The sequence below is a fragment of the Psammomys obesus genome, unplaced genomic scaffold (genome assembly GCF_907164565.1).
Source record: "Psammomys obesus unplaced genomic scaffold, mPsaObe1.curated_primary_1811, whole genome shotgun sequence".
Lineage (NCBI taxonomy): Eukaryota > Metazoa > Chordata > Mammalia > Rodentia > Muridae > Psammomys > Psammomys obesus.
The window spans coordinates 19041193-19057122 of NW_026593286.1; the positions used below are offsets into that span (position 1 = coordinate 19041193).

At 41.3% G+C, this 15930-nt stretch overlaps 1 protein-coding gene across 1 annotated transcript in view; it reads right to left on the reverse strand.

Annotated features, from left to right (window-relative positions):
- Xrcc5 (X-ray repair cross complementing 5) overlaps positions 1-15930 on the reverse strand; it is an 86678-nt gene that overhangs the window by 13791 nt on the left and 56957 nt on the right. The gene's annotated exons all lie outside the window — the stretch shown is intronic.

Below are 15930 nucleotides of genomic sequence, written 5' to 3' on the forward strand. Positions count from 1 at the left end.
TCCTCCTCTAACTCTGAGACTTAGGGTAACTGTCAAACGATACCAGGCAATGAAAAGTAATGAGCTAGGGACAACCTACCTTTTGCCAATCCCATATCACATTAGGAAAGTACAGTCCACATTCATCACTAGAACGAGCAATCATTACTGTATCTATGCCCTTCCTGGACCTGAATATTTCCCATGCTTCTCAGCACTGCACTAGCTCTGGATATTTAACAAGCAATAGCTGTTAGCAGGCAATGTATAAATGACTTGGAAAGCGGAAGGGCATTAATAATGTTATCATCTGCAAGGCAGGTTGAGACTTGTGGCTGCCTCACAAACAAAGAAAAAAGGAATTCTTCAGTATGAAAGCAGAGGAAAACAGAAACATGCCCTGACCTAAGCTGAAGAAGAAACCAATGAAACATGAATATCACGGCCTTAAGGCACACTCTCCTTCATCCTAAAATGATGTACTGCCTTGCTGCCTGACAGTTTATGTGGCACGGCCAAGATTCTCTAAGACTGCTATTTCCAAAATCATGGCCTCATTTGAACACTATATTTAAAATGTCTGTGTGAGTGCAATATTAAAAAAGCAAACTGCTTTTCAGAGTCACCTGTGAGGGCTCAGGGCCACTAACTCTGTGAAGCAGAGACCTGAACATTGTTCAGCGTCTTACAAAAGACCTGAATCAGTGCCATCTACTCATTTCCTGAGGACCTTAAAGCATGTCGAAAGGATTTAAAAAAAAAAAAAAAAAAAAAAAAAAAACAACTGAATGAAGCATTTTCTCATATAGCAATTTCTCAGGAAGGAAAAAATATCCTCAAGAACCATTCCATTTCTCCTACCAACCCGGAGATTATGATCTCCATTATTATAAAGCATTTGACAAATTTGAGGATTAAAGAAACACTTCCCTGTGCAATTTTAGAAATCTCCCCCAATGCGTCCTCCAGCAGTAAATTAATATCCAAAGTACAATTCAAAGGAGAGACAGCATGTTCCGATGGTCTTTTTAAGAAGGTAAATAATACAACCCTGATTATCAGGCAGGAGAAAACCATCAACAGGAAGCTCAAAGCAAACAAAGGCATTTTCTCTTTCCAGCTTGCAAAGGCAAAGTAACCAAAGGTCTGGTATTTCTAATACAGCTCATAAATGCATCCTGTTGCAAACAGTTTGATAGGAAGCTCACTTAGCATTATATATATTTAGCATTATATATATCTGGAGGTCAAAGACACTAATCCCCAATACTCCAAGTCCTCCATTTCTTCTGAAATGAGAATGAAGAATCTTAGGAAGCTATAACATAACTGTTCCTCTGTGTGTTGTCGTTTAGCAAGTAATTCATTACCTAGTTATTGTGTAACTACTGTGTACAAGACAATTAAGCTGAAGGTAAGCCCCTTCCCTTTAAGGACTGCATAGTCTACTGGGGAATGTAATCAAACACACACTAAAACAATAATAATTTAAAAATAATAATAAATATGCAGAGGCTATGACTGTTATGAAACCATATTAACTTACCTGAAAAAAAAAAGTTCATGGAGCTGAATTTTTTCAATTTTTTTTTTGGGGGGGTGGATTATAGAATGCATTATCGATGAACATGGCTCTTAACTGAGTAATGAAAAGTAGAAGTTGGCTTTCTTCCAACAAGAGCCCAGGGAGATGGCTTAGTATATAGAGTGTTTACCACATAAGCACGACATGAGTTTAGCTCACCTGCACCCCTGCTAAAAGAGGATCTCCAGGGCATCCTGGTTAGCTAGTCTAACACAGTTAAACTGGTAGCTTTCAGGCTCAGTAAGAGACAGTCTCAAAAAAATAAGGTGAAGAGTGATAGAGGAAGGCACCCAAAGTTGACCTTTGGCCTACACACACACACACACACACACACACTCACAGAGTGAGAAAGAACAGAGGTGGGAAAGTGGCCAGAATGACTATACAAGAGTAAGGGAAGAAAAAGAAGTAAGAATTAGACAGAAAAATGTTGGAAAGAGGAAGTTAAAAGAGAGTATGTACATGTGAGGAGGGTGGAATTTGACTCCTGAGAAAGAATAGAAGAAGGAATTCAAGGCTAAGGACTTAGGAATGATAATATTTAAAGATGGACAGAGGAATGAGAGCTGCAGGAAGCCAGAAAGAAAGAGTCAGAAGGAATACACAAGCCAGGACTTGGAGCACGGATGGTAACAGAAGAGATAATGTGTCCAAACTTTTACAAAAAGGGACATGAGATGGCTCAGTGGGTAAGGGCACTTGCCACCAAGCCTGATCTGAGCTCAGTCCCCTGAATCCATATGATATGAGAAGAGAAATTCGTATACATTGCCCTCTACCTGAGCGCCACAGGGTGTCTCCCCATAACAACACACATACACATATCATCATCACCATCATCACCATCATCATCATCACCATCTAGCTCAGGAACCTATTAAGTAAGAGGTACTGAACTGTTTCACAAAAATCAGTTTCCTTATCTGTTTTATCCTGAAAAATGAAAGAACACACTCATATGCGCACACACTCACACACACACACACAAAAGAGCGACGAGACATAGACCAGCTTACAGAGAAAATACCCAAATATTTGAAAATACTCAAATAAAATAGGTAACTATCATAGCCAACTATCCATGTGCAATGGTGGTATGGTAAAGAAAGTACACAAGGAGAAGGCATCTTGACATCCCACTTCAATTTGAGAATGAAGTTCTCAGGACCCGAGAACCTGTTCAGACTTAGTCTTGTAGAAATGCCTGTCACACTGCCTAGTCCTTTCCCCCACAAGGTTGAGAAACTCAGCAGATAAACAGAGCAACCTTCCAACAAATCCAATGACTACAAAGAGCTGGATTTTGTCCTTCTAGAAGCAGTCAGTCATATGGCCAATGCTTCTGGCCCCTGATTCTCAATTCTGCCCCTTTACCCAGACAATTTTGTGGTTCACTGACCATAATGAACCATTTAATATCAGGGCATAGCTGTGGCAGATAACACTTTACATACTAATTATGTAGGCTGCAGTATGTGGACAGGAGACTTCCCTTCCAACACTTGGGGCATGGCCCACTTCCTAGCCATCCTTAATAAAAGTAATCTGTAAAAAATGACTGGGAGAAAAACGATACTCCTTCCTAGCTGGTTTGTACATTGGCTCCCTGTATGTCTGAAGGAAATGCTGCTCACCAGATGCTTTTCTCTGCTTCTATAGCAATTACCGGGCTAAGGGAAGAGACAGCCTGCCAGGAAGTCACAGACGCAATAACGCACCAGAATGTTCTTCAGATTAGCCAGTCACTCAGTAATACTTACTAGTAGCAAATATAACAAATGGCCACTGGAAGAAACATCCATTTTAGGATACTACAGCAGACAAGGGGCCTTCATTTATCTTAAGGAGGCTTCAAAAATATCTATTCTAGATTCAGGCTGTACATGGGCTTAACAGAGCAATCTAGATCTTGTTCATATGTGAAAGGAGCCATGCATTCATGTCACATTCAGAGGATGCCCAGACTCAGGAGTGTTCCGTCAGAAGACTTTTCTTGTTTTATCTGAAATACATGCCTTCCTCTGCAGAAAACATGTGACAGCACCCCATGTCCTACAAGACAGACCATGGTAACAAGGGGGGAGCCATCAGGAGCCATGACCTGGCCTGCCCATTACTCACTACCTCTGACCTACAAAGATGTTCTCACTCAAAGGAAAGAAGCTAACTATGGGCTTTTCTTCTTATCTGACAGAAACAAAAAAGCAATGAGCTCTGTCAACTGTCTCAAGCCACACAGAACGAATGCTGATGGCATCCTGAATGACTTTATTGAACGCAAGCATCATTCAGGATGTCCCCCAGTTGAATTCTCCTCATTGCTCCAATGCCTCATGGGAAGTTTACTTATTGCTCGTTTTGCAGGTATCAGTGCTTACGTCATTTTTAAATAATAAGAACAGATTTATTTTCCTAATGACAACAGTATCTTTATTTAAAAAAATTACAAGCCAGCAATAAAATGTATGCGTTTAAATCAAATAAACAGGTTAGGCCACTCGTTTTTAACAGAATAAAAAAGAGTAATGTTCATCAGCAAATAAAACTGTAGGCGAAGAGTCTGTCACCAATTAAACCCACATGTAAATGACAAGCCCTACTCCAAACCACAAAGTTGGAAAGAATATGTGCTGGAGAATAAAAAGGAACTTGTGGTGTAGATTCACAAACATCTAAATTGAGCCGGATCACAAAATGACTCCCCTTTGGTGGCTCTTAAGGACAGCAGTTCTCAGCCTGTGGGGCACAACCCCTTTGGAGGTTGAATGACTCTTTCACAGTCATTCAGAAAACAGATAATTACATCACGATTTGTAACAGTAGCAAAATTACAGTTATGAAGTGGCAATGAAATCACTTTATGGCTGGGGTCACCACAACACGAAGAGCTGTTGAAGGGCAGCAGCATTAGGAAGGTTGAGAACCGCTGGTCTACGATATGAATTGGCTGCTGTGGGTCGAGCTTGTGAGTTTATCAGCCAGAAGGAAAGAAGTCACTTTAAATACTTACCACAGGAAATGTAACACGTCCTTACTCTCGTGATGGAAAGCTAGGAAGCCAGCTGAGAATGTTCTATAAGGCAGCTAGTAATCGGCAAGCAGCAAGAAGTCCTTGGCACCTTTTTCCTTTCCCTCTTCTAGCCCTCCTACCAATTTCCTGCTAGAATTTCCCTTGACTGAAACCTGCAGAAGTCTGTAGACCTGAGAGAATGGGAAAGGCAAATGGGAGGGGCCACCTTGGCCTCCTGTCCCCTGACCATTCAGTACACACTGGGGATGGAGTGAGGGCAGCCTGGTATGTACCTTATCATGAGTTTGCAAAAAAGATCCCTCACTTTTGAACTGGGTGTTTCTGAACATTATTTAATATAAATAATAAAGAAAGACAGCATTCGCAGCATTTTCTTTCCTCGCTAATGAGGGGGGATACAACAAACCCAATTAAGTGACTGAAAAGGCTTACTAGCATATCCGAAGCTTTTCCTAGATTTTTTTTAAGTTCTACTCTACAAAAACAGAGCCGTATAAAAGCCATTAGTTTCACTAATTGTAGCATCTTTAGCAAAGTGGTATATATTTCCTTCTCTCTTCAGATTTAACATGGGGAGACACAGCCACAGCTAAACACCACACCACCACATGAGTGTAGAGATGCACAGAAGGCAAACTGAGTAACTTCCCAGAGGACCCATGCCCTCACAGGGGTAAAAGTGGATAGCTAAGAACGAAAAGAAGGTATTTTAAATAGTTTTTCTAAATGACAAAAGACAGGCTGATTTGTTCCTTAACCTAAGATACCAAGAAGTTTTCCTTGGATGTCTGTGCTCCTTGCTTCAGTTTTTACAGTCTCTAGTGAATATGCTTATGGGGAAAAAGAAAATCAACAAACACAGAACTACAAAGAAGCATAAACTTTATGAGCCTGAAAATGGCCTTTGAAAGTGCCTGTTCAGGCAGCAGTGAAGTAGGCGGAGCTTGCCCTTTGCTTCTTTTGTCCTTTGCCCCTTAGGAACTGTTCTACTGAACTCTGCCTCATAGTCCTTTAGCTAGCACAAGTGGTGTGGCTCCCTCATAGAGAGAGCAAAAAGCCAAATGATCCATAAGGACCACATCTCAGATATCAGACTACACATGCTGGGTACCAGGGGACACTGAACCAAGAACACAAAGTGCTGACCACCGCAGCGGAAGAGGTGCAGCCTGGATTACTGTGTTATTATTATCATTATTATTATTAACATCATCATTATCACCATCTCTTTCTAATAAGTAAAAAAAAAAAAAAACAAAAAACTCAATTAAAATCTCACCATCTAAGCTCCACAAGTTCCATCACAGCCCATTTTTTCATGCTTAACGATTTTCTCATTAAATGCAGTAATTTCTTACAAATTGCACTAATAAAAGTAAGTCCTGCTGGGTGTTTCGTCCCTTCTTAAATGCTGTCTTTTCATTGATGTGTTAAATTAAAACCCCAGGCACAAGGAGCAGAGTAAATGCAAAGTCTTTATTGTCAGAATCTACTCCTAAGGACTACAAAACTCTCTTGCTTTATTTTTGTTTTTATTTGTACTAACAGTGAGTCCCACTTCTGTAGCTACAAGAAAGGAATACGCTGAAGGCCTCTTAACCTTAGCTTACTCTGTAGAACAAAAATGGTAGCGTGAGCTAAATGGCATCCAGTTAGGTCACAGGCTGTGAACTCACCACATGCAGAGAAGCACGACAACACATCATTTTTGAATCTGAATGGATAATAGTCATCACCCTCCCAAACAGTTTGGTTGTAAGACCAGATCTCTTCCCAGGGCAGGTGACAAATTTTAAATTTCACGGTCAATAGATGAACTCCACAGCTTTTTATAATCTTGCTTTTTTTTTTTAATTCTTCATTAAAAACATATGCGTTAAACATTAAAAGCTCACTGAACATTGCCCAGAAGGCCTAAAGGTCATCAATTAATACAAGAAACATAGCAGTGACATACAGAACAAAGAACATCCTCTCTCTAAAACGATTAATTTTCTCAAGCTCCAGAAAAAAAGGAATACATTTGAAGAAAAAAAAAAATCACACCATACTAACCTAAGAAATCAAAGGAAGACTTTTTCATTAAATAAGGAAGAGATTTCTTTGGCTCATTTATGTAAAGTATACACCATATGTTTGTGTACTGTATATGCCATACCTAAAAGAATGTGCTGGGCTTGGGGTGAGAGGCAAGAAGGGAAGAGAAGGATGTTTTCTACAGGTTCCCAAGGTCCTATACTTCTACCACTTGGCAAAAGTTATGAAAATAGAAGAGGTATGGAGAAATTAGGAGCCTTACCATCTTGATTTGATCCTATTCCAGATGGGCAATAAGAAGAGAGAGGATGCAAGATGACAGTGTTTTGCAGTACCTGTCTGGCTTCATGCCTGGGTAGATGCTGGTGTCATCAACTACTGCAGGCATTAAGCAGAAGGAACCAAGTAGCCATAGTAACAGCATAGCCAAGAGGAAGCAGTCTGGAACAGGAGACCAATCTGGCAATGGGATCCAATTAAAAGTTGGTAGCTGAATGAAACTGGAATTCATATCTCAGTTGATGATATACAGTGAGTAATCAGTCAGACTCCGCACAGGCAGCCAGCAGATGAAGGTGCTTCTGGGCGTACTAGAGGCAGAGGGAGCACACCGCTTCCACAATGCATCAAGGATCTGAGTCATTTGGAACAGCCACATTTCAAATAAATCCTCGAGAACTCCACACCAACACCTACATTAACAAATACAGCACCTTTCCTTAAGAACTCCTCAGAGCGTCTCCTTTTTCTCCCATTTACATTTTTATTGAAGACCATTTAATATTTAGAATTCAAATCTAAAAAGCTGCATTTCTCTATGTGTTAGTTAATCTTCTTTGCCAACCTTTCCTAGACTTGGAATCACCTAGGAGACGATTCTCTGGGTGTATCTTTGAGGAAGTTTCCAGAGTTTAACCGAGGAGGGAAGAAGCACCTTCCACGTGGGTAGCTGTGGTGGTTTGAATGGGAATGGCCCCACAGACTCATGTATTTGAATGCTTGGTCACTAGGGAGTGTCATGATTAGGAAGTGTGGTCTTGTTGGAGGAAGTGTGTCACTGGGGGGTGGGCTTTGATTTCCAATTCTCAATCCAGGCCCAGTGTCTTTCTCTTCCTTCTGCCTATGGATCAAGATGTAGAACTCACAGCTAACCTCTCCAGCACCATGTCTGCCTGCATGCCACCATGGTGACAATGGATTAAACCTCTGAACTGTAAGCCAGTCCCAATTACATATTTTTCTTTATGAAAGTTGCTGTGGTCATAGTGTCTCTTCAAAGCAATAGAACACTGACCAAGACAGAAGCACCATCTCATCAACTGGGTCCTAGACTGAAAATAAGAGAAAACAAGCAGAGAAGCAGCATTCATCTCTCTCTGATTCCTGGCTGTGGATGCAGTGTGAGCAGCTACCACATATCCTGCCACCATGTTTTCCCTGCTACTAAGGACAGTCTCCCTACAAACTGTGAGCCAAAATAAAGAATCCCTTCTGTAGGGTGCTGTTGTCAAGTACTGTGTCACTGCAATGAGGAAAGTAACTGATATATTCTATTTTTTTCTTTCAGAGTTCTAGAATTTGGAAATGATTGAACAAAGGAAAAATTCTGGTGCAACTTAAAAATTCAAATTTTTATTACTTCTGGTCTGTTAAAGTTAACAACCGAAACAAAGTAACTCACTATAAGCTGGCAGTGTGCAGAGAGCATCAGAAAATAGGGAAGTCATTCTGTCTCACCCATGGTGGAATAACTATGTTATCATGATAAGACAACAACGACTAGACTATGCTACCTACAGGTTCTTAAAGCACAGAGTAAGTCTGGGGAAGAGAAGAGACAGGACATTTTTTTTTTGATAGAATAGCATGAGCAAGCATAGAGAGGAAGGGGTCGGCAGGGTTACTGTTTGGTTTGAGTACAGGGTTCACAGAAGAGGAATGCTGGGCCAGAGTGGCAGCATGGGATCACATTGCAGCAAGTCTTAGATAGTGGACTGATTTCAAAAACATGACACATGGTTAAAAAGGGCTGACCCACATACTATAAGCTAAATCTATACAAACACATGGGCTAGGCTGAAAATAAGAACTTTATGTCTAATTAATATAGGATGTTGGAACTGACCAATGGTGAAATAATGACAGCTTGGAACAGCACAGTGGTAGTTAAGATACAAAGAGAGATGTGAGAGGATGAATTTAGAAATGAAGGGATTTAAAAATGACTACAAAGTGGTCTGAAATGGTCAATCATTAAAGGGACAAAAACTAACAAAAACAGCAAATCATATTTGGGGGAGGTGCCACAAACATCATGAACACTAGGAAGGACCACTTAGGACATGTTGGGGGGCCCTTTTAGCCTACTTTATGACCTATTTCTTGACTGTTTCCTCAACCTGTCTTTCGGTTGCACCTGGACTCATACAGTCTGCCTTCCCTCCTATTGCACATCTTCCCTGCACCCCTCCCCTACCAAAGTATTACATCCAGTCTCATGCCTTTAGACACCATTTCTGTAACAGCTTTCCCCAGAAGTATTTTAAGTCCAGATCTGGGTAACCGACTTAACATGCTGCTCCTTTCTCATCAATAGCAATTCTTTCTTGATGCTCAAGACAAGTCTTGAGAGTCACTCTTCATCTCCTTCCTTCTCTCAGGCCTAATAAGCAAAACTGCATACTGTACTTTCAAATCACATCAAGGGTCTGACCTCTTTTCACTATTCCTTACTCCCTCCCCCATGACCACTTAACTCGGTAATCTCCTAAACCATCTGCCTCCGTCGGGTCTACCTTTCCAACTGAGGCATAAGGTCAAGCAGATTACTCATCACCTTTCAGGAGAGCACAAGGTGTGAAGATCCAGACCTCTGTGATGTGTGTCCAGCTACTGCTCTGAGCTCTACTCCTTTTGTCCTCCAGGAAGTTTGCTCTGATGGGAAGCCATGTGCATTCTTTTTCAGAGCAGGAGCATGTTGTTCCTGTTTGCAAACTCACCCTACAAACCCAGTGGACGCTTCTTCCCACAACAGTGAGGCCTCCACACATCATCACAGTGTATCTTACTCCAGAACCCCAGTCCTGTCAGTCTGCAGAATTTCCCTTTACAGTACTATAATCAGATGATAGTATTCTCCCAAAATTCATGTCCTTTTTGAGAACCTGACCACGTGACCTTACATGGAAATAAGACCCCTGGAGACACCATTAAGATGAGGTCACTAGACTGTACTTGCATCTACTATGACAGGCCTCCTTATAAAGCAAAAGCAAATTTAGACACAAATACATACCAAGTACTCCATATTAGAAGGAAGCAGAGACTGCAGTAATACATCATAAGCCAAGAACACCAAGGACTACCAGGTGTCACCAAAAGCTACACAAGAGCAACTAACACATTCCCCTCAAGTTCTCAAAAGAAACCAAATCTGCCAAACCTTGACTTCAAGGCTTCCAGTCTCCGGAACAGTGAGATCGATCTTTGTTGCTTTAAAAGAGAATTTTTTTTAATCAGTACATTATTTAGAGCACTTGAGTATCCAAGAATACATCCCCAATACAACTCCTATACCTAAGACTCAGGGATTATTCCTGAAGAAGGGCCAGAAGCATTGTAAGAGCAAGAGAAACAGGGAGTTAGCTGTGAGATTTTGTCTCCTGAAAATGTCACAGAAGCTGCAAAAAGAAAAGGCAATCGTCCCCGGAGAAGAGCTCACAGCTGGTTATCCAATACCAAATGATCGGCCCTAAACACATACATATGAGTAACCGTGTACAGGCCGAGCGGGTTGTGTTCGTATGTGCACAACCATGCGCAACGACAGTTCAAGGGGAAAATGCCATGAATCCAAAACAAACTTCTGCTGCTTTAAGCCATGCAGCCTGTCCTACTCTGCTCCAGTGGCCTTGAGAAACTATGTACTTATCACTCTACAGGGCACACAGAGTGCTTTATCTGTAATTATCTCTGTCCTACCGTTGTAAGTGGCTCACAGAAGACATTCAATAAACCTTCACTAAGTCCAGGAGCAAATGACCCAGTCTCACTGACTTCATCCTCTAAATTCCTCAAGGAAAGAAGATGCTTTCTTAGCCTCCTTTCATTTAAAACAACACAGAGTATATTTGGTGCTTGCTATTCACTTAAGGAAACGGACGGTCTACAACTCCCTTTAGTTTTACGGAAGTGGAAACAATTTCAACAAAATTCTACGGAGAAAGAAAATCCACACAGAATAAGCTACATAAGAGACTAATGGAGGGTGTAAATATGATCGTAATTATATGGACACGCACTGTCTTCCCTTCTTTTCCCGTTGCTCTGATAAATTACCCTGGCAAAAGCAACTTGAGGGGGGAAAGGGTTTATTCTGCTCACAATTCAAGTTATAATTCTTCAGTGTGGAACTCAAGGCTACAAGAACGTGAAGCAGTAAGTCACACCACACCCACACTCAAGAGCAGAAAGCGAGAAAATAATGAATGCATGCTTGTCTTCAGCTGGCTTGCTCCATCCCTACTCAGTTTAGAATTCTCAGTGTAGGGAATGACGTCACCCACGGTGGGCAAGCCTTCCCACCTAGTTAGCATAATCAAGATAATCCCTCTGATCAAGACACTCTCTCGTTGAGCTTCCTTCCACAGCTAACACTAGACTGTCTCACAACTATCTAAAACCAGGGAATCCAACATCCTCTTCTGACCTCCTTAGGTATCAGCCATACTTATGATGCAGCCTAAATTATTCCGTATGTATTTTCTTACACACATGCAGGCAAAATGTTTACACAAATAAAATTTTAAATTATTTAAAATTTTTTAATTTGTGAATTTTTTTCTTTTTTTTAAGATATTTTTTCTTTTTATTTTTATCAATTACAGTTTATATCCCACCTGTAGCTCCCTCCCTCTTTCCCTCCCAATCCTGCCCTCCCTCCCTCTTCTCCACCCTCTTTCCCCAATCCACTGATAAGTGAGGTCCTCCTCCCCTTCCCTCTGATCCTAGTCTATCAGGTCTCATCAGGAGTGGCTGCATTTCTTCCTCTGTGGCCTGGTAAGGCTGATCCCCGCCTCAGGGGGAGGTGATCAAAGAGCCAGCCACTGAGTTCATGTCAGAGACAGTTCTTGTTCCCATTACTAAGGAACCCACTTGGACACTGAGCTGCCATGGGCTACTTCTGTGCAGGAGTTCTAAGTTATCTTCATGAATGGTCCTTGGTTGGAGTATCAGTCTCAGAAATCACCCCTATGCCCAGATTTTTTGGTTCTGTTGCTCTCCTTGTGGTGTTCCTGTCCCCTCCAGGTCTTTCTATCTCCCCCTTCTTTCATAAGATTCCCTGCACTCTGCCCAAATTTGGTTGTGAGTCTCAGCATCTGCTTTGATACCCTGCAGGGTAGAGCCTTTCAGAGGCCCTCTGTGGTAGGCTCCTGTCCTGTTCCCTGTTTTCTCCCTCTTCTGATATCCATCCCCTTTGCCTTTCTGAATGAAGATTGAGCATCTTAGCCAAAGTCCTCCTTCTTGATTAGCTTCTTTAGGTGTACAGATTTTAGTATGTCTATCCTATATTATATGTTTAATATCCACTTAAGAGTGAGTATATAACCCGTGTGTCTTTCTGCTTCTGGGATACCTCACTCAGGATGATCTTTTCTAGTTCCCACCATTTCCCTGCAAATTTCATTTTAAAAATTTTAACATACTATATTACTTCACTAATATGTTCAATTTTTATTTTCTGTGTCAATTGAAAATTATTTTTAAAATAATCTTATTTTTGGTTGTTTTCTGTTTTGGGGTTGTTTTTGTTTTTGATTTTTTGAATAAGTTTTTTGCCTCTGTGTATGTATGTGCACCTTCTGCTTGCCTGATGCCCAAGAAGGTCAGATGAGGGTGTAGGACCCTCTGTAACTGAAGTTACAGATGGTTGTAAAACACCTCCAATGCCTCAAAAATCTATTTTTAGGGTGCTATAGAGAGAGCTCAATGGTTAAAAGCACTAGCTACTGTAGTGAGAATTTTGTAATTTTGGTTTCTTTAAAAAACACAGAAATGTAATAGAAACATGTTTTCATTTTAATCCCAAGTGTGGGGATATGAGGCTGCTTCACAGCAGGTGACTGTGATTTGCCTCATGCTCTAGCAGGGGTGTGGTTTTACCAGCTGCAGATAGTTTCTGCAAAAGTGTGACATTTGGAATTCTGGGAACTTGCCAGAGGATAGATAAATGCTGGGGCCCCGAGAGGCAGAGTTGCTGTTGCTGTTGGTGACTGGATGCTGTTGGTTGCAGTTTGTCAGGTAGTCATGTGCAAAGAAATGAGGAGAAGACATTAGATATCCGGACAGCAAAGAGCAAACTTGCCCCAAGGAACTCAATACCCCTAATCAACAAGAAATTGTATAACAATAGCGTCACCCCTTTTCCTCTCTATCCTTTTCTTCTCTCCTGTCTAATGTTAGAGCGTTAAAGGGGTGGAGAAGAGCAGAAGAGGAAAAAATACACAAAGTAGCAAGTGTCAGCTACAGGCTTCACTTCCAGATGATCCAGGATCAACTCCCAGTACCCCTATGGCAACTCACAATTGTCTATCACCTCAGCTCCAGGGAATCTGATATTCTTTTCTAGTCTCTGCAGTACCTACTTTTACACACATAGCATTCACACAGAGACATATACATTTAAGTAAACATATTTTTAATAAAAAATTTTAAATATATTAAAAAGAGGAATGGAATAAATTATGAAACAATACATCCTAGATGATTCCATATTTATTTTCTTTTCAGTGCATAAGACTGATTACTGAACAAAATAAACATGAGCTTAATAAAAATGGCACAAAAGAAAAAAACAAATGAAAGGAATAACAAACTGATACATTTTGCCAATCTATAAACATTGGTCTAAGACCTGACACTCTAAAATATCTATCAATAAAATTCTCTTTATTTCTCACAAGTAATGACCTTATGCTCCAATAAATTCTGAAATCTATGTAATACTTCCTACATTGAGTAACCTCATCTTTTCATAATATGAACAAATTCTTCTCGAGAAGCAGAGGGTTCTAAAAACAAGTATAATCTTGTAACACTTGTATCCACGTTCATTTTCAAAAACCCCAATACCCTGTGTTACCTGAACAGACTGTGTTTTCTTTTTGGTGCCCTATAGAAGTTCACTTAGTCTCTTAGTAAATGAGGTGAAGCAAAGCCCTGGGGGTGAAGAACTTTCAATACCCAGCACATCACAGAAAAGCGCTAGACAGAAAACCAACAAAGACATGCATCCGAACAAATGATCAGCCAAAGCGACACTCCTGGAACGCTTCAGCTAACAGCAGCAGAATGCACACTCCTTGTCAGGCCACAGGGAATGTGTCAGGGTAGACTATACGGTAAGCCATAAGGCCTAGCACCATTGCAAATGCTTTTTAATCACGACAGAATTCAATTCAAAATCAACAGCAAGTTAAATGCACGCAAAACAGGCTTGCATACAAATGTGAGAGCAGCACCACTTGAAACAGCCCCAACTGGAAACAATCCAAGTGTCCATCTGGTGAATGGATAGACACAACGCGATAGTACTGGGCAGGCAAGCAATAAAAGGTAAGGTTCTGTATTCATTGTTTTACCCAGGAATAAGCCGTCTGCTGAAATACAGGAATCCACCCCTGCTATACACTCCAACATGGAAAACCTTAAAAACATAATCAGTCAAAAAGCTGGCTGCAAAGGTTGCATCGAAAGACTCCATTTAGATTTTTTTCTAGAAAAAGCAAATCTTCAGTGACAGAAAGTACTTGCTCACAGTGGGATGAGAAGAACCAACTACAGGCATGAGGACCTTCTGGGGGAAAGAAAACATTTTCCTCACTGGACTGCAGGATGGCAGTAAAGCTCTAGGAACTCGTCAAAGCTCCCCAAGCACACTGGCAAGGAAACTTCACAGTAGAAGCATTTACTTCAATTAAGCTGTAGAGAGATGGCACCAACACTGGATTCCGGGGCCCTACCTCAGTGTGGAAATATCACGTTTCTACTATGGAACAGCCACTGAGGCTCAGCTGGAAAATCAGCCCTGACGAAACACTACAGGAAATGACAGAACAGTTCTCCAGAAAGAATGGCTCTTGTTTAATAAAAGTTCATCTTTCTGCTCTTTCTACAGACAGCCCTGCTGACACCATCCTTAATCCCTGCTGAAACTCGTTCTGTATGTGAAGCAAACTCCCTTCCCACTTCTGGCCAAAGACATGAGAATGGGCCAGTTTTAGTTTTAATTCCCGTGCAGCTCTGCATGGACCTAGGAAGGACTCACTGTATCGATTACACTTGTCATTTCTTCCCGCGTCAGCATATTTTTAGCCTTGGGCTTGCAATCTGCAAGAGGACCAAACACTTTTATTACATTTAAGTGTAATAACTCCAAGCTGTTTCTTGGCTACTCTCAACACACCGCACTGATTAGTGCCTATTTTAACAAAAGTCTAACGTCCTTGCCTAAACATCTTAATTGGTTCAGAGCTTCTGCTGCTTGCCACCAGCAGTCACTTTAAGTCATTGATTAAAGCAGTTCACGCATCAGCACAATCTGAAATCAGTTTCCTTCTTCAACCAGCTGGGCCCGAGAGGCAATCTTCACGACAGCCCAGTTCAAGCGCCAAACACAAGGCCCTGCATGACAGTGGTCTACCCGCAAGGAAGAATCGGAATCTCTGGACGGTGAGGGGGAAAGCAAATTGCCATGAGTGAGGACCTCACTGCTTTCTGTCTTATCACCTGTATCATGTGCATTTACTGCAAGTGTGAACTCTGGCAGCAAGCAGAACGATACACCCTTTCCTCCGAAGTGTTCTGCATTTCCACCACCTGTGAGCATCGTGCCCTGTCTCACGGATGGCAGAAGTCACCAATGCAAGCTGGTTGTTCAGCATGTGAAAGGAATGTCGAAGTAGATTCTGGCCTCTTCCAGTTAGCTAATGCAGGGAAGGCAAGAATGAGATCTGCACTTTGGGAACTGGGGAGATAGCTTAGCTGTTAAAAGCACTGATTGCTCTTCTCGAGGACCTAGGTTCGAGTCCCAGAACCCACGTGGGAATTCAACACTGCCTAGAAGTCCAGTTTCAGGGGATCTAATGCCTTCTCCTGACCTTCACAGGCATTGTACATCCACGATGCACAGATAAACATTCATGCAGAATTTGCATATATGAAAAAATGAATCTCAAAAAAATTTACATTTTTCAGCCAAAGAAAAAGGTATCTTCCATTTTTTAACACAGACTATGGG